Source organism: Eumetopias jubatus, unplaced genomic scaffold (genome assembly GCF_037043125.1).
Source record: "Eumetopias jubatus isolate StellerSeaLion01/CBP00866 unplaced genomic scaffold, mEumJub1_p1.0 scaffold_5, whole genome shotgun sequence".
Classification (NCBI taxonomy): Eukaryota; Metazoa; Chordata; class Mammalia; order Carnivora; family Otariidae; genus Eumetopias; species Eumetopias jubatus.
The window spans coordinates 138,068,181-138,093,017 of NW_028274811.1; the positions used below are offsets into that span (position 1 = coordinate 138,068,181).

The 24,837-nt window shown below is 35.2% G+C and overlaps 1 pseudogene; it reads left to right on the top strand.

The window, feature by feature from the left end:
- The first annotated feature begins 586 nt into the window (after positions 1–586).
- On the top strand, positions 587–24,645 carry LOC114204731 (F-actin-capping protein subunit alpha-1 pseudogene; annotated as a pseudogene).
- The last annotated feature ends 192 nt before the right edge of the window (positions 24,646–24,837 follow it).

Genomic DNA, 24,837 nt, shown 5'->3' on the forward strand with positions numbered 1-24,837 from the left:
TTTTTTATATGCTCTGGGTAAAAAAATCCCTTATTAAATATATTAGATTAGACAAATATTTTATCACATTCTGTAAACTGTTTATTTGTTCTGTCAATGGGGTACTTAAAAAAATTTTTTTTGATGCACAAATCCTTTAATTTTGATGAAATCCAACCTATTTTCTCTTGTGTTACTTGTCTTTGATAATATCTAGGAAGCTGTTATCAAATCCTAGTCATATTCTTTTTACCCTGTCTTCCTCTAAAAGTTATGTAGTTTTAACTCATTTTTATGTCTCTGATCAATTTTTAGTTAATTTTTATATGGTAGAAGGTAAAGGTCCAACCTTATTTTTTGCATATGGAGATCTAATTTCCCAACACGTCTGTTGATACAGATTTCCAACAGATGTGTCTTACTTGACTCCTTTCTTGTTCCTTTGTATTTCCTTTTTTGCTTCTGTCCCGTTTTCCTTTTCTTCTCTTCTTGTCACTTCATTCACTTTTTTCTTCCACAAAATATGTATTTCATGTCAACTGGACAACAAGCACTACTTTAGTCACTGAGTATAAAATAGACCCAAACAGATAAATTTACTGCTAGTATGGGAGTGGAAGAGGAAGATGGTGACAGAAAACAAGTATGTGTGTGTGTACGTGAACGTGTGTAATATTAAGTTGATGCATGCAATTAAAAAAAGTGCACAATATAAAAGAATGGCAGGCATTGCTCTAGTTTACTTGAAGTGACAAGAGACATCTTCTCAGATTATGTAATATTTGAGGGGAGACCTTAAAGAAGTGAAGAATGAACTCTGAAGATATCCAGAGAAGCAACTGTAAGAGTAAAAGTCCTCAAAAAAGAATATGACTGTTTGAGGACCAGTCAGGGGCTCAGTGTGGCTAAAGTGAAGTGAACACAGGAAGAATGCTAGGGGATAAGGTAAAAGAGCTAGAGAATGCCATGAGATGCAGGGCTTAGTAGTCATAATATGGATTTTGATTTCTATTGTGAATTATAGGGAAAGGCAATGGAATGCTTTGGGCAAAGGGGTGACATAATATTATTTCTTTTTTTAAGATTTATTTATTCATTGTTTGAGAGAGATAGAGAGAGAGAAATGGGGGAGGGGAAGAGGGAGAGCGTCTTCAAGCAGTCTCTCCTCTGTGCACAGAGCCCAACACGGGTCCATCCCACAATCCACAAGATCATGACTTGAGCTGAAACCAAGATCCTGACGCTTAACCAACTGAGCCACCCAGGTACCCCTAATTTGTTTTTCAAAGAATCATTGTTATTGCATGCTGTGAATACACTGGATGGGGCAAGAGTGGGTATAAATTGACCATTTAAAATCCCACTATCATACTGCATGCCACATATGTTTGAGTATCAGTGGGTAGTTGGCAGTGAAGGTGTCAAGAGATGATCTGATTCAGTAGATATTTTGAAGATAGAGTTGACAAAATTGTCTATTGAATTGGATATGGAGTGGGAGATGAAGAGGATAATCAACAATAACTACAAGATTTTGAGCCTGAGAAATTGATGAACAGAGTTACCCTTTATTGAGAATTTTTGAATATCTTTCAGAAATTAAGTTGAGGGAGGAATATAATAAATACATCAGTGATGGAGTAAATTATGAAGTAGTTCTTATTGTAACTACTTCATTGGTGTAATTCAACCTGGAGGTGAACTTGTGCTTTTAAGGTATAGTTCTTTGCTCTCAGGGAAGGAAGGTATTTATCAGTAAGGCAACTGAGGACAGAAGCCTATGTAAGTTGTGTAAAGTCACACACCTAGTGGAGAATTGAATAAAAACAAACAAACAAAAAACCTCCTGATCTAAGACAGTGTCTCCTCCAGGAGAACACAAGGCCAGTCTGTTTTTCTAATTTAAATTACAGTGATTTTCTGATATTGTGATTTCTCTACAGAGAAATTATTTTACTGATTGCCTTTAATAATGGGAAAGAAAAAATGTAAAACATCTTCATTAGACCAACTAATTACTGAGACATAAAAGTCTTCAAGTTGTTTGCTTTATATTTAACCTCAGTTCAGTCCTAACAACATTATTCTGAGCTGTGAGTTGCTCAGAGAATTACAGAGAACCAGACACGTGGACTTACACTCATTTTCATTATTATCACAGAAGGATATTATCTCTGATATGACGAGCAGAGTGACAGTAATAGCTGCCATAAGCTTATGTTAAAGAGACTTTTTTCATTGCTGAAATGAGATATAAAAATAAAACAAAACAGATAAAAAAAGATTTACAAAGCTGCATTATATGAGGAAGATGTAATGGCTAAGGTATGTATTTGATTTCACAATCATATCAGATATTTCTTTGATCAAGAATGGTACTCATGATCTGGATATAAATTAATAATCAAATCATGACAATTACTTTGTTTTACCTTTTGTCTCAGTGTCTCAGTGTCTATCTACTACTAAAATGCCCTCACTGAAGCTATCACATAGGATTGGGGAAATGTGCATCTGGATTTTGAAGACTCATGTTGCTAGATGAGTCTTCCCTCATGTTAAAACTCTATTAGAAAGTCGGTAACTTTGAGACCATTCCATCAGCACATTGCCCTGGATTTCTGTCATCATTTGTTCCCAAGGAATTAAGGAAAATTGTTTCTAAAGCCATTCAAAGAAAGAAAATACTTAAAGTTAGTGTAAATGTATTTATGTAACTCCGTCTTTTATTACCTCCTATAACAATCACTGATACTGTAGGAAGATTCATTAGATAAAATCATTATTAACCAAAAGAACCCTATGTTTAAGCAGGAATGAATCCTACAGATTATAGTTTACTTGTTCATTCCTTCAGCAAATAGTTACTGAAAGGACTCTCAGTGCCTAGCAGACATCTCAGCACAAAAGTAACAGTGTTGAGTAAGCTGTCTCTGGATTCAAAGAACAACTAACTAGTCAAGTTAAAGAGACAATTGCATGCCAGTGAATCTCTGTCAAATGAGCTCAATGGTATATTAAAGGAAAGCAGAGGCCCTGGGTAAACGTAGATGAGGATACTCATGGTGGAGGATGGCCCAAAGTCATCAAAGCTGCATGCAGTCTTTTCTTTGTACTTCCATTGTTACTGTTTTCACTTTCTGATCTTCTCCCATGATGCCCTGAATATAGAAAATAAAAGACAAATGTTAATATCAGTTTATTAAAATGTATTGATAAAATTAAATTTTCATTAAAATTATTCTTTTTAAATAAAATAGCCCATTATTTTGCCAAACCTGTTGTACTTGATATACAAAATAGTTGTTCAGAAACTAAACTTCTGAGAAAATTTTTAAGAGTGATTTTGTATCTATGAATGTAAGATATTGTACCTATGAATGTGAGGTTATTTTGAATTCTAAAAGGAAGTTAATAATAATGATCATAACAATAATAGTAGTAATAACAGCTAGCACATAGAATATGTTCTATGTTGGGCACTATTCTTAGCACTTGACATATAATAATTGTCTTAATTCCCCCAAATAATGAGGTTAATAATGTTGATAGTATTAATATAATCATTTTACAGATGAAGACACTGAGAACTCACAGTTTAAATAACTTGTCCAGGGTCACATAACTAGTAAGAGAAAGAACCAGGACTGACTTTAGGCTCTACAGCCTGTATCTTCAACACTACACTATTGCATTATACCAGGGAAAGTTACACATTTGCATTTTCTCATCATTACAAGTGAGTGCTTTTTGGGGGGTTAGGGGGTTTCACTCCTAATGTAAGAACATTTTTGTTTGAAAAGAATCAATGTTCACTTTCACCAGTTTATTCTTGTCCTTCTTAGATGTAAAGAATTTTCTTCTCATCTCTCTTTTTTCCATTTTTTTATTGTTTTGGGGTTGTAAAGATTTTTCAAAGACAGACTTGTAAAAGCAGATAACTGATGTGCATTAATTTTGCTTTCACAAATTGACAGGCCTAATGGCAACATATGCTCTCACGTTCAGGGCCCCTTTTATAATTTGTGGCAGAGAATTAGGGAAAAGAATAGACTTTGAAGCCAGGTAAACATGGATTCAGATTATGAGTCTGAAAATTACTATGTGGCTTTAGGTTACTTAACCTCTCTGAGGTTCAATTTCCTCAGCTCCAGGATTAGGCAGGAATAGGTTATATGGAGGACTAATTCAGAATTACACTAATGGTGCATTAACCAAAGCATGATCTGGATGACTGGTTGTAATGTCAAAAGAGGCCTGTATGATTATTACTACTTTGGTGTTTTTTGTTTGAATCATATGAGTTCCTATTCCCTTAGATTAAAATTACATTAATTATGTGTTACTGTGTAACAAAACACAGGGAGTAGCTTGAAGCAAGGACAATTTGTTTAATTTTATGATTCTGGAGATTGAGCAATTCTACTTCTCCTGTCATGAGTTGGGATTGCCTATTTGCATTCAGTAGGCAAATCAGCTGGGACACATTGTTTCTCCTCCTTGAGCTCTCTCGCTCTATATAGTGTCTCATCCCCCAAGGCCTCCCAATGTGCACCACCCCCAGCAAGATATTCTGTGACTTCTCATAACTTGGCAGCTTGATACCCAGAGGAATTATTTTAAAGAGACAGGCCCCAATACGAAAACGCTCATCAAGTATCTGTGCATTTGCTAGCTGATATCCATTGACTAAAGCAAATCATAGAGCCAAGCCCACAGAAAATGTGGAAAGGTATAACACAAGGTGTTTATTTGGGGGCCACCAATGGAACAGCCTGGCACATTTTGAATATTGATTGCATATGGTTGAGCCATGTGGGCTGGAGAAACTCTCTAGAACTCCTACATTTAACTTAGGAGATTTACATTGTTGTGGAGTTTAAAATGCACCAGGAGAAATCCCCTCCTTCATCTCTCATAACTGCTTCATGGTCACTGATACGTGAGTAGAGAAGTCAAGTTTCAGTATAAGTGAGGGAGGCCAAGAAGTGTCTACGGATAAGCTCATATGCTTTATATAAAAGCATTAGCAAATAATCACTTGAATAATAGGTGTGTCAGTGTTCTGCTCATATCCTCGTGGTTAATTTTTCATGTCCTTGTATATCAGTAACTGGCATCTGGTGACTTTTTCCTCCAGTTGCCAACACCTCCATCTTTTTTTCAGAGATGCCCTAGGCTCCCCCAACTTTCTTGGTCTTCAGTCTAGAAGAACAGGACTCCTCTCTGCCTGTACACTCTTGCTTTTAACCAGGGAATTAGGGGCACAGGGGAATAAATATTCTCTGACTGAAGAAAGTTGAGATATGACTAACATTTTCTCCAAATCTCCTTTATCAAAAATGAACCAAACTTAACCTTGCTGACTTGCTAGTCTTCCTTGGTTTCTTTGCTTCCTATTTCCACTTTTCATCTCCCTGACCAATATTAAGCCTATTGGAAATCTTCCTAATGAATAAATTTTTACTTGAGCCCTTGTCTCAGGCTTGGAGAGTAAAATCTAAGACAACTAGTGATGGTAGCACATACTTTAGTTAGTTCCTAATTTTTTATTTGTTAAGCTCTAAATACTCCATTTATAATAAGTGAGAAAAGAAACTAAGTACTTAGCAATTTGTTTAATAATTTCAGAATTCTTAAAAACTTTTGCCGGGGGGCACCTGTGTGGCTGTTTGTTAAGCGGCTGACTCTTGATTCAGGCTCAGGTCATGATCTCAGGTTCCTGGGAGCAATCTCCATGTCAGGCTCCCTGCTCAGCAGGGAGTGAGCTTGAGGCACTCTCTCCCTCTTCCTCTGTCCCTCCCCCCACCTTATGTGCAGGCATGTGTGTGCCCCTCTCTCATAAATAAATAAATAAGTATATAAATTTGCTGGTCTATTTTCCATTCATTTCAGGAATACTTCTTGGTTTTTGAAATATATATAATTCCATTCATTTCAGGAATACTTCTTGGTTTTTGAAATATATATAATTTTATATAGTTTGATTGTTTCAGGAGTAGAATTCAGTGATTCTGGTATATGATATCCTTGATATCATAACTTTTAAGAGGTTATTTAATCTCTCAGCCTCAGTTTTACCAGGTATGTTAAAATGAAAGAGTAACATTTTTGTGGCTAAATCATTTTTACAAATACCAAATATTCATGGAAGAGCCTTCAAATTTAATATGTGTTTGGTAATGTTGGATTTTGCTACCACTATTTTTAATATTATTATTTTTTCATTAATATACTTGTTTAAACTCTTTTTCCTTTATTTAGAATATATGTGAGTACCTCTTTGCAATGACCTACAATTCACCCTGCCATACATTGTTTTACATAGCTATTAGTTTCTCTAAGTTTAAATTACTCTTGCCTTTTGGAGCAGAAATCCACTGGGTCTTATTTGTCCTTTCTCTTTTGAATGACTGTCAACTCCCTCTTGAATGACATTATTAATGCAGACTCTGTCTATAAGCAGAGTCATTCAATTGTAAGAACACTTGATTTATTGTCAGAAGATCCAGGTTGAAAATTTAGTTCTGCCACTTACTTTTTCTCTGCTATGCCTCCATGTTCTCATCTGTAAAGAATGAAAATATTTATTCTCCCCTCCGTCTAGTTATTTTGTGTGCCTAAAGTCTATGTTGGAATGCTTTGGGTAATTACAATGCAGGGGAAGGTATTACCATTATTGTCTGCACACCCCCACTATTCTTACATGTTTTCCACTCACTATATTGCCACCTGATGTGTGAGAAAAATGAGACACATTTCTTTAGAATGAGAGAAACAGAGAGACTCTATTTGTACTAATTATTGAATAAAGGTTTGTTCTAACACCTGCAACAGGTATTTTAGGATTTTTTTTCTTAGAACTTAAATTACTTCATTTATCTTCAATTAGCTATCAGAGGAATGTAAAATGGGAAAGACTGTTGTATTAGTCAGGGTTCTCCAAACAAAAGAAACAATGGGAAATGTATATAGATATATATAATAAAGGGTTGGTTCATGTAATAACAGAGGCTAGGAAGTCCCAAAGTTTACAGTAGGTAAGCCGGAAATCAAAGGGAGGAAGTTTTAGTCTAAGACCAAAGACTAAGAGCCAGTAAAACTGATGGTATAAGTTCCAGTCTTAAAGTCCACAGGTTTATGACCCAAGAAGAGCTAATTTTTCAGGCTGACACTGAAGGCAGGAAAAAATCATTCCAGACTTCTGGTTTCTACATATAAGGTGCTTGGAATCGCCACTCCATCTTAACAACCAGTAAAACAATGAACAGACAGAAAATCAACTCTTCTTGGATCTGTAAGAAAGGGGAGTACACAAGGTAATTCATGGCTCCCAAAATTGGAGACAGACAAGTGAATACAGGGAGTCACAGTTTCCTTCAGCAGAGACTCATACATGGAAAATTCCATGGGAACCAGTGCCAGAGTAGTAAAAAAAATTTACACATTGCTGGAGGCTCAATAAAAATAAGTTTGAGAGTTAAAAACTCCAAGCAAACCCACTCATAAAGGAGTCCACACAGTATGGTGAAATTTACAATGTTTACAGTATTAGAGAAAAATTCTTTCATGCTTCCAACAGGGGGAGTGAAAAAGAAACCATTTTGAAAAGTCCCAGAGCACTCTGCTTCTTAACAAGGCCTGCCCTCAGGGAAAACTAATTAACAAGGGTCTATATATATATATATATACATATATATATATAGAAGACCCACAGCTAATATCATCCTTAATGGAGAAAACCTGATAGCTTTTCCTCTACCAACAGGAACAAGACAGAGATGTCCACTCTCACCTTTGTTATTTGACATAGTACTGGAAGTCCTAGCCCCCGGAATCAGACAACAAAAAGAAATAAAAGGCATCCAATTCAGCATGGAAGAAATCAAACTTCACTATTTGCAGGCAACATGATACTCCATGTAGAAAACCTGAAAGACTCCACCAAAAAATTGCTAGAACTGATACATGATTTTGGTAAAGTTGCTGGGTGAAAAAATCAATGTACAGAAATCTGTGGCATTTCTATACACCAATAGAAGCAGCAGCAAGAGAGATCAAGGAATTATTCCCATTTACTATTGCATCTAAAACCATAAGATACATAGAAAAGGAATAAACCTAACCAAAGAAGAAAAAGATCTGTACTCTGAAAACCGTAGAACACAATTTCAGACTTCAAGTTATATTACAAAGCTGTAGTGATCAAGACAATATGGTATTAGCACAAAAACAAATACATAGATCAATGGAACAGGATAGAAAACCCAGAAATGATCAACTAATCTTTGACAAAACAGGTAAGAATATCCAATGGAAAAAAGTCTCTTCAACAAATGGTGTTGGATAAACCTGACAGCAACATGCAAAAGAATGAACCTGGACCATTTTCTTACTCCATACACAAAACTAAATTCAAATGGATGAAAGACCTAAATGTGAGACAGGAAACCATCAAAATCCTAGAGGAGAACACAGGCAGCAACATCTTTGACATTGACCTTAGCAACCTCTTTCTTTTTCCTTTTTTTTTTTAAGATTTTATTTATTTATTTGACAGAGAGAGAGAGCACAAGTAGGCAGAGCAGCAGGCAGAAAAAGAGGAAAAAGCAGGCTCTCCATTGAGCAGAGAGCCCAATGTGGGGCTCAGTCCCAGGACCCTGGGATCTTGATCTGAGTAGAATGCAGATGCTTAACTAACTGAGCCACCCAGGCACCCCTGGCATTAGCAACTTCTTACTGTTTATGTCTGTGGAGGCAAGGGAAACAAAAGCAAAAATAAGCTATCAGGATTTTATTAGGATAAAAAGCTTTTGCTCAGTGAAGGAAACAATCAACAAAACTGAAAGGCAACCTATGGAATGGGAGAAGATATTTACAAATAATATATCTGATAAAGGGCTAGTATCCAAAATCTATAAAGAACTTATCAAACTCAACACCCAAAAAATATTTAATCCAGTTAGGAAATGGGCAGAAGACATGAATAGATATTTTTCCAAAGAAGACATAAGATGGCTAGCAGATTCATGAAAAGATGCTCAATAACACTCATCATCAGGGAAATAGTAATCAAAACTACAATAAGATATCAACTCAGACCTGTCAGAATGGCTTAAATTAACAACACAGAAAACAATAGATGTCAGTGAGAATTTGGAGAAAGGGGAACCCTCTCACGCAGTTGGTGGGAAGGCAAACTGGTGCGACCACTCTGGAAAACAGTATAGAGATTCCTCAATAAGTAAAAAATAGAACTACCCTACGATCCAGCAATTGTACTACTAGGCATTTACCCAACGGATACAAAAATGTTGATTCAAAAGTACACATGTGCCCTGGTGTTTATAGCAGCATTATCAATGATAGCTAAATTATGGAAAGACCCCAAATGTCCACTGACTACTGCATGGATAAAGAAGTAATATTCCATCTATATATATATATATATATATATATAGATGGAATATTACACAGCCATAGAAAAGAATGAAATCTTCCCATTTGCAATGACATGACTGGAGTAGCATGTATTATGCTAAGCAGAACAAGTCAGTCAGAGAAAGAGAAATATCATATGATTTCACTCATATGTGGAATTTAAGAAACAAAACAGATGAATATAGGGGAAAGGGAAAAAAAAAAGAGGGTGACAAACCATAAGAGACTCTTAACTGTAGAAAACAAACTGAGGGTTGATGGAGGGAAGGTGGGTGGGGGATGGGCTAAATGGGTGGTGGGTATTAAGGAAGGCACTGGTTGTGATGAGCACTGGGTGTTATATGTAATTAATGAAGCACTAAATTCTACTCCTGAAACCAATTTTACACCATACATTAACTAACTAGAGTTTAAATAAAAACTTGAAACAAACAAACAAAAAAATAAAAAGGGCCTAATTTGCTGGGGAAACTAACTGACCTGGGGAAGAAAATACCCAATTCTTGCTGGCTCTAGTCATCCTGTTCCACCTAAAGGAGGGTAAAAATAACAAAAAACAAAAAGCCTAAGAACTATTTGTGAAGTTCGCAGTGCAGAGGCAAATTTTAACTAAAACCCTGAGACTTAAACATATGACCATAGAAAACTTTCCTCACATTTCAGCACCCCATTACTAAAGGCCTATTCAGAAGCAAAACATTTTACCAGGTATATCATGCCCTGCAATCAAGAAGAAATAATAGGGAATACCAAAAAACAAAAACTAAAAATAAAAATAAATTGAAGACTCAGAGCAAAAGTGAGAACTATATAATAGGGATGTTAGAATTATCAGACCAAAAATTTAAAACAACTATGATTAATATCCTAAAAGCTCTAATGGATAAAGTAGAGAATGCCCATGACTAAGTGGGATTTATCCCAGGCTGGTTCAACATTTGAAAATTAATTATTATCCATCACATCAACAGATTAAAAAAGAATAATCACATGGTCATATAATAGATGCCAAAAAAAGTATTTGAGAAAATCCAGCACCCATTCATAATGAAAACTCTCAATAAACTAGAAATAAAAGGGAACTACCTCCACTTGATAAAGAATATCTATAGAAACCCTGCAGACACTATTGTGCTTGATGAGAAACGGGTATGTCCCCTCTCATCACTCCTTTTTAACATTGTACTGCAAGCTTGAGATACTGCAAAAGACAAGAAAGGGAAATAAAATCATATAGATTGGGGAGGAAGAAATGAATCTGTCTTTGTTCATAGATGACATGATCATCCACATAGAAAATCCAAAAGAATTGATGAAAAAAATCCTAGAACTAACATGCAATTATAGCAAGGAACACAAAACATGGTTAAAGTTTAAAAGTCAATTGCTTCCTTATATACAAACAATGACCAAATGGATTGGAAATTAAAAGAAAAAAATAACAAAAAACACAGTATCATTTATATTGGCACCCCCCAAAAATGAAATGCTTAGGTATAAATCTAAGAAAATATGTTCAAGTCTATGTGAGGAAAACTACAAAACTCTGATGAACAAAACAAAGAACTAAATAAATGGAGAGGTGTTCCATGTTCATAGATAGGAATACTCAGTATTGTCAAGATGTCAGTTCTTCTCAACTTAATCCATAAATTAAATGCAATCTTACTGGAAATCCCAGCAAGCTCTTTTGTGGATAACAACAAACTGATTTCTAAAATTTATTTGAAGAGCCAAAATTCCTAATGAATCCTGAAGTAGAACTATCAAGCCATGAAAGGAAATGGAGAAAACTTAAATGAATATTACTAAGTGAAAGAAGTCAAACCAAAATGTGTTATTCTGCATGGTACCAACTATATGATATTCTGAATAAGGCAAAACTATGGAGGCAGTAAATAGGTCAGTGGTGGCCAGGGGTTGTAAGTAGGGACCTTGGGATAATTAGGTAGAACATATAAGATCTTTAAGACAGTGAGAATACTCTGTATAATACCATAAGGATGGATACATATCATTATGCATTTGTCCAAACCCACTGAATGTGCAACACCAAGAGTGAATTGTAATGTAAGCTATAACCCTTGGTGATTATGATGTGTCAATGTAGATTTATCAGTTGTAACAAATGTACCATCTGGTTGGATATATTGATAATGTGGGAAACTATGCACGTGAAGGAACAGGGGTATATAGAAAATCTCTTCTTCTCAATTCTGCTCTGAAACTAAAACTTCTTTTAAAAAAAAAGTCTTAAAAAGAAAAAAAAAAAAAGCAATGTCACACCTGATCAATTGGGCAGAAAGAATTCCCCTCTATCTGGGGGAGGGTCAGCAATTTTTTTTCCATTCAAGTTTCAACTGACTGGATGAAAGTCACCCATATTGAGCAAGCCAATCTACTTTACTCATTCTACCCATCTAAATGTCAATTTCATCCAAAAACATGCTCACAGATATACCTAGAGAAAAATTTGATGAAATATCTGGGCACCTCATAGCCCAGTCAAGTTGAAATATAAAATTAATCATCACAACTCATGAGGAAAAAAAAAGAAAAACTATCTAGAGAAATTGACAGTTGTCTACATGGAATGTTAGGTGCTCATATTTTCAAGTTATCAATTTGTTCTAAATTGAATTTATATAGGAAAAAATCGGATAATGACCTCAAGATACAAACACAATTGCCTGTTTGCTTCTCTTTCCCAGCAGTCTGTTTTGGGATACTGTGCTAACACTGCCTTGGTCATAGCAGATGTGCTTTTTAAAGTTTTCTTTGACCTATTAATATAATACGTTCCCTGTAGGGGTGCCTCGGGGGCTCAGTCGTTAAGCAGCTGCCTTCGGCTCAGGTCATGATCCCAGGGTCCTGGGATCGAGCCCGCATCGGACTCCCCACTCGGCAGGAAGCCTGCTTCTCCCTCTCCCACTCCCCCTGTTTGTGTTCTCTCTCTCGCTGTGTCTCTGTCAAATAAATAAATAAAATCTTAAAAAAATATATATATATGTTCACTGTATTTCTACCAGTGCTGCCCTCTGTAGGAAAATTGTTTTGATTTTAACAAAATTCTGAAACTGATATAAATGTATTTAATACTTTTAAGCAAATAAAATTTTAGAGCAAAACAAACTCATATTAAATTATTTGATGCTTCTCACAAGTCCAATATTCTCAATCATATGAGTTTTTTTTAAGTTCCAGGTGTGCATATTTATTAAAATAAGAAATGGAGAGAAACCAAAAATTCAAAAAGTGAAATATCAAGATAAGCTTATTATAAAAGGAATTACTTGGAATGATTCTTATTATGGTAGCAGAGAAAATAAAATATTTCTGTTGGTTTTTAATATAAATTGATATTTTCTTAGGGCACTGCAAACACTTTGAAAATTAACTTGCCAACACCTCTCAGGCTGAAAAGTTTGTTTCCAAAAAAATGACAGTGATTTTTAGCTAGCAGATTTATGGTTTTTCTCAACTGAAGAACTTTTCAAACCACCATTTTAGTCTCTGAATTAAAATAACCACATGGAGCAAGGTAGGCCACATCTATCTTCTAAATTTATATAAAGCATAAACTATACTTAAATATCTTACAACACCTTTAACTCATTATTTTACCCTAGTTACTTTAAGTTAGAGGTCAAGAATTTGTGTAGAATTTACTGAAAGACTCAAAGGTGTAAATTCACAGTTATATTGCAACCCAATGGGAGATTAAGAAAAGTAACTTGGAGAAAATGATTTAATCCATGAAAATGTTATGGAAACCATATATTCTTTCCATTTCCTTTAAAGTATGCACTTTTTAGAAGCAAGGCTTATTAAGGTAAAATACTTAGCTCAATCAATGAAAAACAAATCATTGGTTGATTCACATCTTACGCTGCTAAAGGAATTCTTTTTTAATTAAATACAAGAAAAATGCAACCAGGTATCTGAAAATGACTTTGAAGATGGTATTCTTAATTGTGTAGCAGACACATTCCCAAAACTCAGTGATTTAGATAGTTCTATCTTATCATAGTCCAGTGAAGATGGCAGGTAAGATTAGCTTCATGGAGTCATTCAGGAATGTATGTTACCCTCCATGCATACTGCAATTCTTCTATGTTCATCAGAAGACTTTGAGATAGGTCCTGCATTGTGTAGGTGGCTGACCAGAGAGAGAGCAGGAGGAAAAAAGAGAGACACACCCAGAGAGAGATTATAGGACCTGAGCTTGAACAAATGGCTTATGTTGTCTTCTTTCTCCCTCCTTTTCCTCGTTTTCTCCTTCTTACTCACAATAGGACTGAAATGTATCCATAGGAAAATAATCCATTCTTACATATCTTTTCTTTTTTTTTGATTCTTACATATTTTGAACACACTGTCTATAATATCTTGATCACACATACATCCTACATAGTTTGTAGATATGCAAAAGGATTTTTCACTGATTTTCCAGTGTTCCTAGTCTGCAAAAATAGAGCCTATTTTTAATTTTAAATATAATGCTGGCTCATTGCAAAAAAACTAGTAAACAAAAATAATAAAATATTACAAAAGCATGATAAAAGTATAAAGAAAGTCTAATCCCAAAATTTAGAGATTATTACTATCTACTATTTTGGCAAACACTCATCTTTACTTTCATCCATATATTTGTTGTTGTTGTTAAAATTAGATCATTCATTATAGAGTGTTTTGTACAGATTTTGTTTTTCCTCAGAAGTACAGAGTTGACGTATTTCTGGGTTAAGGAATATTATTTTATATTTTTGTACCAGCTGCACAGTGTTTCATTTCTCTCAAGTCTTTCAATACAAATATTTGATTGTTAACATTTATTCTGCCCAAAAGGAGTTTGGCAGTATAGTAGTTGCTCAATAATGCATATTACACTAAATTGAAGGCATCTCTTATTTTTATAAATATCTAACCAGAGCTGAGAATAAAAGGACTTGTATATGATTTTTTACTATAAGAAAACCAGCTGCAGATCCTTTCTTAAATGAGCTATAGCACTTAATTTAAAATTAAAACACTCTTTTAGTAAGTTATTCTGTGAAGGCAACATTGATAGTGGTAGATATTGTTAATCTATTCGAATTTCACTCATAAAAAAATAAGCAAGTAGAATAGCAGAATCAAGTAGGACAATAAGTAGGACAACTCCTATTCCAAAACTAGCATTTTCATTCTCATGAGCCCCCAAATATAATGGTTTGGGATAAACACCAACACCTACAAGACACAACTGTTACCAAAATATATGGAAGAAAATCATGTGATAGTTCTGAGAAGAAGAGCACTGAAAATCATCATCATGTACATACTGGAAGAGTCAGGGGGCAATCCTAACACAGCATCTGAAACTGGTGGTTGTGGAGGTTGGTGGCATTTGAGGTTTCTAATTCCCAATGAGTGCAGTGACATAAAGGAAGGTCGCTAGTGCTCAAGTTGTAGTGAGGTGTTTGTGAGTATGAACCTTGGAGGCTAACAAACCAAGTGGTCTCCCAAGTCAAGGTGAGGAGTAGAATATCCCCAAAGAGTTGGATTGGATAGTAGGCAAAGAATTAGAAGAGTTCAGATGAAAGGGTGAAGACCTCTAGAAGTTGAATCCTACTGTTTTAATCTGCATGAAAGGAGAAGAAAGGGAGCCTTAGGTTAGTGACACTAGAAAAGTGATATTGGTCCATTCCTTTCTCTTTGAGGTACATGAAAATTCATCTCACTTCATACTGAACCAGTGAAAAAGATTGTGGTTTTGTCCTTTAAAAGCTACCAAAAAAAAAAAAAAAAAGAATTAGCCTCCTACAAATGAGGAAAGTGTGTTGGAAATTTATGTTGGCAAAGCAAATGAAAAATACAGCCTAATATTTTGAAATGAGCAAAGAGAAATAAAGGAAATGACAGAAGTATAAGCCAACAACATAAATCAATATTATAAAAGATCAGAATGAAATTATTGGAGAAAAGAAAAATATGAAAACAGAAGTGAATGAACTTCATTAAGAATTACAATTGGGGCACATTGGTGGTTTAGTCAGTATAGCATCCCACTCTTGAACTTAGGTCTTGATCTCAGGCTTGTGAGTTCAAGCCCTGCATTAGGTGTGGAGCCTACTCAAAGAAAAAAGAAAGAAAGATAAAACAAAATACATGTAATTGACCCCTCTGAAGAAGAAAACCAAATAAATGGAATAGAACAAATATGAAAAGTATAATCCAAGAAAATTTCCTGAAATCAACAAAAAAATGATGTGAAACTACATAATGACAGAACACTGTGAGTTCCTTGGGAAGTTAAGCAAGTATTTCCAACACTAAGACATATTCTGGTAAAATAATTAGATTTGAAGTAAAAGTAAAAGACCCTGGAAGCATCTAGAATAGAATATGGAAGTTTGGGGTTCCAATTCAAACTAAGAGACTAACAAAGGAAAAGAACATTTATGTTTCAATTACAGAAATAACATGAACGCAACTGGACATGTAATATTAAAACAAGGAATTCCTCTCTTTTTTTGTGGGGCGGGAATAAGTTTCTGATGCTGTGTTGGAAAAGGGGAATTCTTATAACTTAGAGACACACTGAAATATTCACACATAAATTAATATGCTATTGGCATTTGCCTCAAACTTACCCAGGAGTGTGTGGTGTGTAGATACAATAATGTTGGTTGTGGGTTGAATATTATTGAAGCTGAGTGGTGGGTCCATGGGAGTTCATTACAGTCTTTTTTCTTTTTGCATGTAGTTTGAAATACTCCATACAAAAAGTATTTGTCATAAATGAATTGTTTTTCTTTACTACTTTATTTTTTTTAAGATTTTTTATTTACTTATTTGACAGAGAAAGAGAGACAGCGAGAAGAAACACAAGCAAGGGGGAGTGGGAGAGGGAGAGTAGGCTCTCTGCTGAGCAGGGAGTCTGATGTGGGGCTCGATCCCAACTGAGCCACCCGGGCACCGCTCTTTACTACTTTAAAATGGTTTTCCCAGGGATGCCTGGGTTGCTCAGTCGTTAAGCATCTGCCGACTCAGGTCATGATCCCAGGGTCCTGGGATCGAGTCCCACATCGGGCTCCTTGCTCAGTGAGGAGCATGCTTCTCCCTCTCCCTCTACTGCTCCCCCTGCTTGTGCTCTCTCTCTCTCTCTCTGACAAATAAATAAATAAAAATCTTTAAAAAATAAAAAAACTAAACTAAAATAAAATGGTTTTCCCATATGCTATATTTTGATTTAGACTTTCTAATGTATTAATTTTAATTTCTCCACATCATGGATTACTTTTGCCCACTGAGTCATGTTCTTAGTCATAATTCTCCATTTTAGTTCTGTTCCCAAAAGTTTTGGCCACTACAACCTAAATTAATCTCCTTAAACAAATTACTATTTTTCTCTAAATTCAAACTATTCAAAGTGGATGAAAATACTCTTAAATTAGGTCTGTATAAATAATCCCATTCCTCTTAGTGAGGAAAATGTGTATTATTTTTGATTACTTACTTTAAGCACTAGAAACCCAGAAATAATTCCTTTATCTAGATTCCCATGCTGTGATTAGTTTTTTGTAATAATCTACCATTTTTGTTCAACCTATAGGCACTTTGTTTTGATCCCCAGTAATCTGATCTACATCATCTAATCAGTGAAATTCCAAAATGCAAACCTGACCATGTCACCTTCCTAATGGAAACTCTTCTAGGGCTTATGAATTCCCTGCTATAAAGACATAGGTTGGGGTGCCTGGGTGGCTCAGTCCTTAAGCGTCTGCCTTCAGCTCAGGTCATGATCCCAGGGTCCTGGAATCAAGCCCTGTATCAGGGTCCCTGCTCGGCAGGAAGCCTGTTTCTCCGTCTCCCACTCCCCCTGCTTGGGTTCCCTCTCTCGCTGTGTCTCTCTCTGTCAAATAAATAAATAAATAATCTTTAAAAAAATAGTTATTTTTAATTTTATTATGTTATGTTAATCCCCATACATTACATTATTAGTTTTTTTTATTATGTTATGTTAATCCCCATACATTACATCATTAGTTTTTTTTTTTTTTTTTTAAGATTTTATTTATTTATTAATGAGAGACAGAGATAGAGAGAGAGAGAAGCAGAGGGAGAAGCAGGCTCCCAAGGAGCAGGGAGCCTGATGTGGGACTCGATCCCAGGACCCTGGGATCATGACCTGAGCTGAAGGCAGACGCTTAACCATCTGAGCCACCCAGGTGCCCAACATCATTAGTTTTTGATGCAGTGTTCCATGATTCATTGCTTGCGTATAACACCCAGGGCTCCATGCAGATCATGCCCTCTTTAATACCCATCACCAGGCTAACCCATCCCCCCACCCCTCCCCTCTAGAACCCTCAGTTTGTTTTTCAGAGTCCATAGTCTCTCATGGTCCGTCTCCCCCTCCGATTCCCCCTCTTCATTTTCCCTTCCTGTTACCTTCTTATTTTTTTTTTAACATATACCATATTATTTGTTTCAGAGGTACAGGTCTGTGATTCAGCAGTCTTACATAATTCACAGTGCTCACCATAGCACATACCCTCCCCAATATCTATCACCCAGCCACCCCATCCCTCCCAACACCCCACCACCTACCACTCTCAGGAAACAACCTGAGGGTTGCTGGACATCATTAGTTTCTGATGTAGTGAGATAGGTTTTTAATCTATGTTCTCTACCCCCTCAGACCTCTTCAGGCTCCTCTTCCCCATCCTCCAGCATCAGATTTAATTTTGGTTGATCTACCTCCTTTACAGCTCCAGGCCCTCTGCATAGACTGCTTCCTGTAGGCCTTCATTTACTCAATTCTTACAAGTTTATCAGAACCTAGTGCCAATATCACTTCCTAGGAAAATTACTTCTGAAACTTGGTTGGTAGGTTCCTTGATGTATATGCTTGGAACACCCTGTGATTTTGGTTTAGAGCAATTATCACAGCTTCTTGTTTTATATGTATTTGTCTACTTACTATTTACAAATATCTGTCACTTTTCTTAGGTGATAAACTCCACGAAGGCAGAAGCCATGGGGGTTTTATACTTCATAGTTTCCCACTTTCTAGGACAATACGCTTATTAGGCACTTGCAGATTTGCTGATTGGAGAATTTGTGAGCATTCCAGTCGTTTGTGGTTAGTACTTCCATCAGATAAGGAACATTTCTTGAAGAAAAATCACTGATACTCCCCATTATATTCTATTTTTAACATTACTGCGTTCAGGTCTTCCTTCCCATTCTGTACCTCCCCCACATTTCTTTTAGGAAGAAGTGGCAAGTTAAGCAGAACTTACTCAAATGAGTGAGCTCACAAGATAACTACTGTGGTCTCATATGTCAGTGACAATTAAAATTCTGTCACTTAAACTAAATGGATCCCAGGACTCTCTAGAAATAATAATCTCAAAGACATTTCAAAATTGCAAACTGTAGAGTCCACAACTGATTTTTTTAAGGGAATAATGAAAAATCACAAGTGGAAGCAGAAAAGAATAGCTTAACAATGATAACAGAATAGGAAAAAAGCAAGGGTTGAGAAGTATGTACTGCTAATACAGCCTTTCCTGCCACTAGTAAAAATCTTAAATGGCTTAGTGTCTAAGCTCAGAGAGCAGAGGTTTATACAATGCCATGGATATAAAAGTTACCTGCATACTTAATTGGCCTTAGGTGAAAGAAAGCACATGTAATAAATCTAGTGGTCATGGTGTGGTAATAAGCAATGGTTATTAAACATTTCAGTTCTCCTATTTAAAGATGAAAGAATCAAAATGTTCAGATAAGTATGAATGTTCCCTGGGCATCTGGGTGATTCAGTCGGTTAAGCAACTGCCCTCGGCTCAGGTCATGATCCTGGAGTCCCTGGATCGAGTCCCGCATCGGGCTCCCTGCTCAGCAGGCAGTCTGCTTCTCCCTCAGACCTTCTCCCCTCTTACGTGCTTTCTCTCTCTATCAGTCTCTGTCTCTCAAGTAAATAAATAAAATCTTTAAAAAAAAAGTATGAATGTTCCCTTATTTGTTTCTTTATCAAGGCAAACTGTTTTAACTGCACACTTAATAATATTTTCCACCAAATTATTAACATACAATTAAAATTTAATTTTGTATATTTATAGTAATACATTTCTTTTACATGTAGAAGTTTACTTTAATAGTTTAATTTGACCAAGATATAGTTGATTGTAAAGGGAAATATATAAATATATGAGCAAAATTTGATTGAACCACAACACTAAAATAGTTTATTTAAAAAAATGTTCATCATTGGGGTGCCTGGGTGGCTCAGTTGGTTAAGTGTCTGCCTTCAGCTCAGGTCATGATCCCAGTGTCCTGGATGGAATCCCGCATTGGGCTCTCTGCTCAGCAGGGAGCCTGCTTCTCCCTCTGCCTGCCACTCTACTTACTTGTGCTCTCTCTCTCTCTGTCAAATAAATAAATAAAATCTTTAAAAAAAGATAAAAATAAAAAATAATAAATGCTCATTGCCTTAATCCTCAAATTATCAAACTGTTGGATATAAGCAGCAGAGTATTTTTCTTCTTCAATTAAAAATTTAATAAATCTGGAATTGGATATTTTGCCAACATATTACTGAATTTGTTATTTAAATGACTTGTATAATATTTAATAACAGAGAGGATTACTTTTAGAATGGTTAAAATGCATGAGGCTAAGCAAACTTTGAAAAGGATCAGGAGCTAAATTAATTCAAAATATTCTGAGTAATTTAGAGTGACACTTACAAAACCTTTCTGCTTTTACAATTGGAAAGAATTGACCCCTGAGGTAAGATCTGAAGAACAGTCAGTATTATTATTGCTACTCAAGAAATTACTTCCTTGACTTTGAATGGAACAAACTTTATTGAAAAGTTTTGATGCACTCCACAGAATGTAATTCAAATTAATGTTCTCTCCTTGGCTTGAGAATCTCTTGTAGAAATTTTAAGAACGCCTCCCTCTACTAAGAAAATTTAAAAAGTACAGTGCAACCTTTCATTTTATTTAATATTTGTGCCGTTTAAAAGTAGTCCAGAATATGCTTCTCAAAAGCAAAGTATGGTTATATACTATATACCAGACATATACTAGTTTATAATTCTATTTTATAATATCATTTTATTTTTATACTCTATCATTTCAAATTAGATGCTCTATCTTAGAAAATCATCTGTAGGTGTTTGATCATGCACATTGAATTCATCCAATTATATCTGCCTCTCACAAATAGATACTGTTTATCTGAAGAAATAATTACATAGATTTGAGAATTTTGTATCATTTGCAATAATAATTCATTTTTCCATTTTCCATTAATTTACAGTTCACATTTATTTCCTTGATTGGTTTACTTTAAGTTTTGTTATGACTATAATTAGCTATATATTAAAGTGTGTATTCTTTGGCACATTGGACCAATATTGACAGACTCAGCAAAAACAAATTGCTACAAATTTTATACATGTGCAAAATGCCTCATGGATTTTTTTAAAAAATTTATCTATTATTTGAGAGAGAAAGAAAGAGAGAGCGTGGGTGGGGGGAGGGGCAGAGGGAGAGAAGCAGACTCCTCAAAGACTGGGGAGTCAGTCATGGGGCTCAATCTTACAAACTTGAGATCATGACCTGAGCCAAAATCAAGACTCGGTTGCTTAACCAACTGAGCCAGCCAGGCACCCCTTCATTGATTTTTAATTTTGGAAGTCACATTGTTCATTGTTTGACATTTTTAAAAATATTACTTCTAATTAGCACTGCTATGATAAACTCCCTTGTTTTGTGAAGCAATTTTAGTGTTAGTGTTAGTATTATCTTTAAACAACAGGTGAAGGATCTTGCCAGTTATTCAAAAGAAATAGAAACAAATATGAAATTAGCTTAGAAACCTTAAGAAAATCATATATATATATATCCCTAAATTCATAAACATAACATTTATTTATAATCCTAAAAGTGCTTAAATGTTAATAAGAATAAAATTCCACTAAAATATTTATCATAATAATTTCCTATACAGAAATTAAACATCTAATGCATTTATTTAACTTGAGAAATAAAGGACTAGTTTCCCCACAATATTTGGTAACAAACACTCTACAACAAATGAGAACTCGTCATTTATTATTCATCCCTTGTTTGTCCATTCAAAATACACTTGTATATCCTGAGCTAAGTATTTGGCCCTTCCAGATCCATACCCCGCATTAATAAACAGATTCGTGGCTCATGAAGCTGACCTATATGAACTACACCCTTGCTCTGTTTCTGTTGGGCTGTCAGTTGGTGCCCTGGCAGAAGATACCAGGTAGAAAGCAGAGTGAGAGCAGAGTGTTTCTACCCAGCATCACTTGAGGTTGCCTCTTTGTGGCTCTGTTATTGACTGATGTGTCCAGCTCCACTCAAAGGGGGCTTCCTTGTGTAACTTTCTCTATGTTGTTCCCTTGGGCCTAAGAGTAGTGGAAGCTTATTTATTGCATAGCCACATGACTCTTTGTAAAATCTTTTGTAAATACATTCTGCTTGAATGATCCCAACTTCGGATTTCCCAACTGTTTCCTGCTGTGGCCAACCTAAAACTACTGTCTAGCACCCACCAGATGTGGTTCTTGTTAATGTCAAGATAGTACTCTTTTATTTGTTTATGTATTCTTTCATTATGTATTTATTATTTATTTATTCACCCATTCACTCACTTATTGTAATGTGAAGGGGAACAGAGATCTTTCAATTTCTGTTCTTGCATCTTTAAATAAAATTAGCTCTAAAGGTCTCAACCTCTGCCCTTTTCCCGCACCAGTCATCCCAAACATTCAAAATCCCAATCTATAAAAGCAAAACCACACGAAGATCCGAGGAGTTGTGATTTTAAAATGTGAGAAGATATTTTGTGACAGTATTCTCCTTTCCATGTGAGAACAGAGCATGTCTTTTGTGTAGAAACTCAGTGGTGAAATGCAGTGTCTTCCCTCATTAAACACTGTTCAGACTTTTTTGACTAGAAATGTATTCTTGAAATGTATTCAGTATAACAATAATTTTCTAATAATAAAATCATGTGAATTGCCAATGGGGATTGTTAAAAAGTTTTTGTCTTTATGTGTGTGGTTCATAATTACAACAATACAAAAAAAATCATTCTTCAAGAATAGTAAAAGAAGCTATGGTTCCATCTCATTATTTTTTAAAATGTGGTTATATAATAATTTTAAAGACAATTACAGGACACTTCTTGGATTAAGAAATATTAAAAGCATTTAAAAGCATTTTAACATTAATGACTTTAAAATATTTAAAATGGATATGAAAATTGTTTTGCTATTTTCAAAAATATTCATTTATTTAATTTTTTAAAATAAGTTTTAAGATAATATATTGATTCTAATTCTTGAAACAGACTGTAATAATACATGGTAGTTATCATTTTCTCGTCATCCTATGAGATAATTCATAATATTTTATGAAGTTCAGATTAGAATTCAGGAATATAAAAAAATTAAAGCAACATGACAAAATATAGTAAATATAGAAGATTAGGACAATAAAAATATGAAATATATTACAAGACTGGAGTGTTAATTTTTTTGTTTTCCTCTTTGCCCTAACTTGAACTAGCTTCACCAAGACTTTTGGATTTTAGATTGATTTTAAGTCCATTCACAATACAGGAGATGCTATGCTTGTTTCTTTGAAATGGTTGTGCCATTTAATTGCAGTTTTGTCTGAAAATACTATTTTATAAGATGTTTATCTTCCCAAAAGGAATTCGTACTGGGGCTTGCTTTGCTCCAAATATTGCCTTTGTTATTCAGGGGCTCTTTATAGGATTTTCCCCTCTCTCTGGATACAATTGTCAAATATATGGAACTAATCAGTCAATCAACTTCTCTCTCTCTCTCTCACACACACACATGCACACAATGGTTCAAATATGGGCAGAAATATATTCTGGAGATTTCAGGAGAATGAGTAAAATTATAGTTAAAGAGAATGAGAATGATGAGGAACTAAACACAAATATAATAACATGTTTTATAAAAGCCATTGAAGCAAATAAAATCGGGATTATTTTTGAGGAATATGTCTCCTCTCCTGAAATCTGTTACAAAACTTCACTGCAAATACTAATATTCAACTTAATATTTTTCACTTATTCTTAAGCCCTTCAAGCATTTAGTAAATATTCAAGAAGACTTCTGCTAAGTCATCTGTAAAGTTTATTTGAATTTAAGTAAATTCTGCCATGCCAGAACTATCTTTACTCATCTATCCTCAGAATGGAGCACATTCTGGGTCAAGTAATAGATATTTAGTTAAATGTGTCTCTAATTAACCATTGACACATATGCTATACAATGAGGATAACATCTTTAATCAAGGAAGCAGGCTTTCTAAAAGTGAGAAATTTTAGAACAGCCCAATACTACTAATTTGGAGAATCTGGTGTCAGGTGAGTGAATTCATCACTCATGCACCCACAAAGGAATTTAAAGACGTGTTCAAGGATGTCTGGCTACTACTTAATAATGACAGTCTCCTCAGGGAAGGGGCAGCACATGTGTTTGCCCTGTTCATGCCTGGGAAGATAGAAGGATGCGAAGGTCAGGTCTTAATTACAGAGCACAGTGACCTGGGTAATAGCAGATTTTTAGATCCAAGAAACAATATTTCCTTTAAGTGTGATCACTTAAAGAAGCTAGTGACATCCATCCAGCCAGAGGACATAGATGGAGGTAGGAACTCTTACAGAGAATCCTGTGATGATGTTTTAAAATGGTCTATGAGAAAGATCATTATTTCAACGACTTCTGTACTCTTTATGTTAAAACTATAGATGGCAAAAGACCACTGTTGCATGTATCAAAGCCACTAGCTTCAGCCTAAAATTTTCTGGAATGGTCATTCGAGATCAGAATGGAAGCTCACCATCACACCATCTACAGCCCTGGTTGTTGGAATACTCAAGATTCAGGTTCACTAGTACGAAGATGGCAATGTTCAGTTGGTTAGTCATGAAGATGTATAGGACTCAGTAACTGTTTCTAAGGAAGTCCAAAGTGCCAAAGAGTTTATTAAAATCATAAAGCATGCAAAATATGAGTAGCAGGCAGCAATTAGTGACAAATATCACACAACGTCAGACACCACATTCACCGCCTTGTGCCATCAGTTGCCAGTTACCCACACCAAAATCAACTGAAACAAGATTGGTAAAGAAATGTGGAATGCTTAAAGGCTGAATGTAAGTATTCTTCAGTACGTAGCAAGAAAGGATTCAATATGTGGTCCTGTGATAAATAAGTGATTTATAAACAAGAGTGATATTTTGCTAGGGCTTTAGTTAACACGTTTTCTAGCCCTCACAGAATACTGTTGAATCTATAGCATCATTTTGATTCTCTTGTGCTCTCTGCTTTGTAATTTT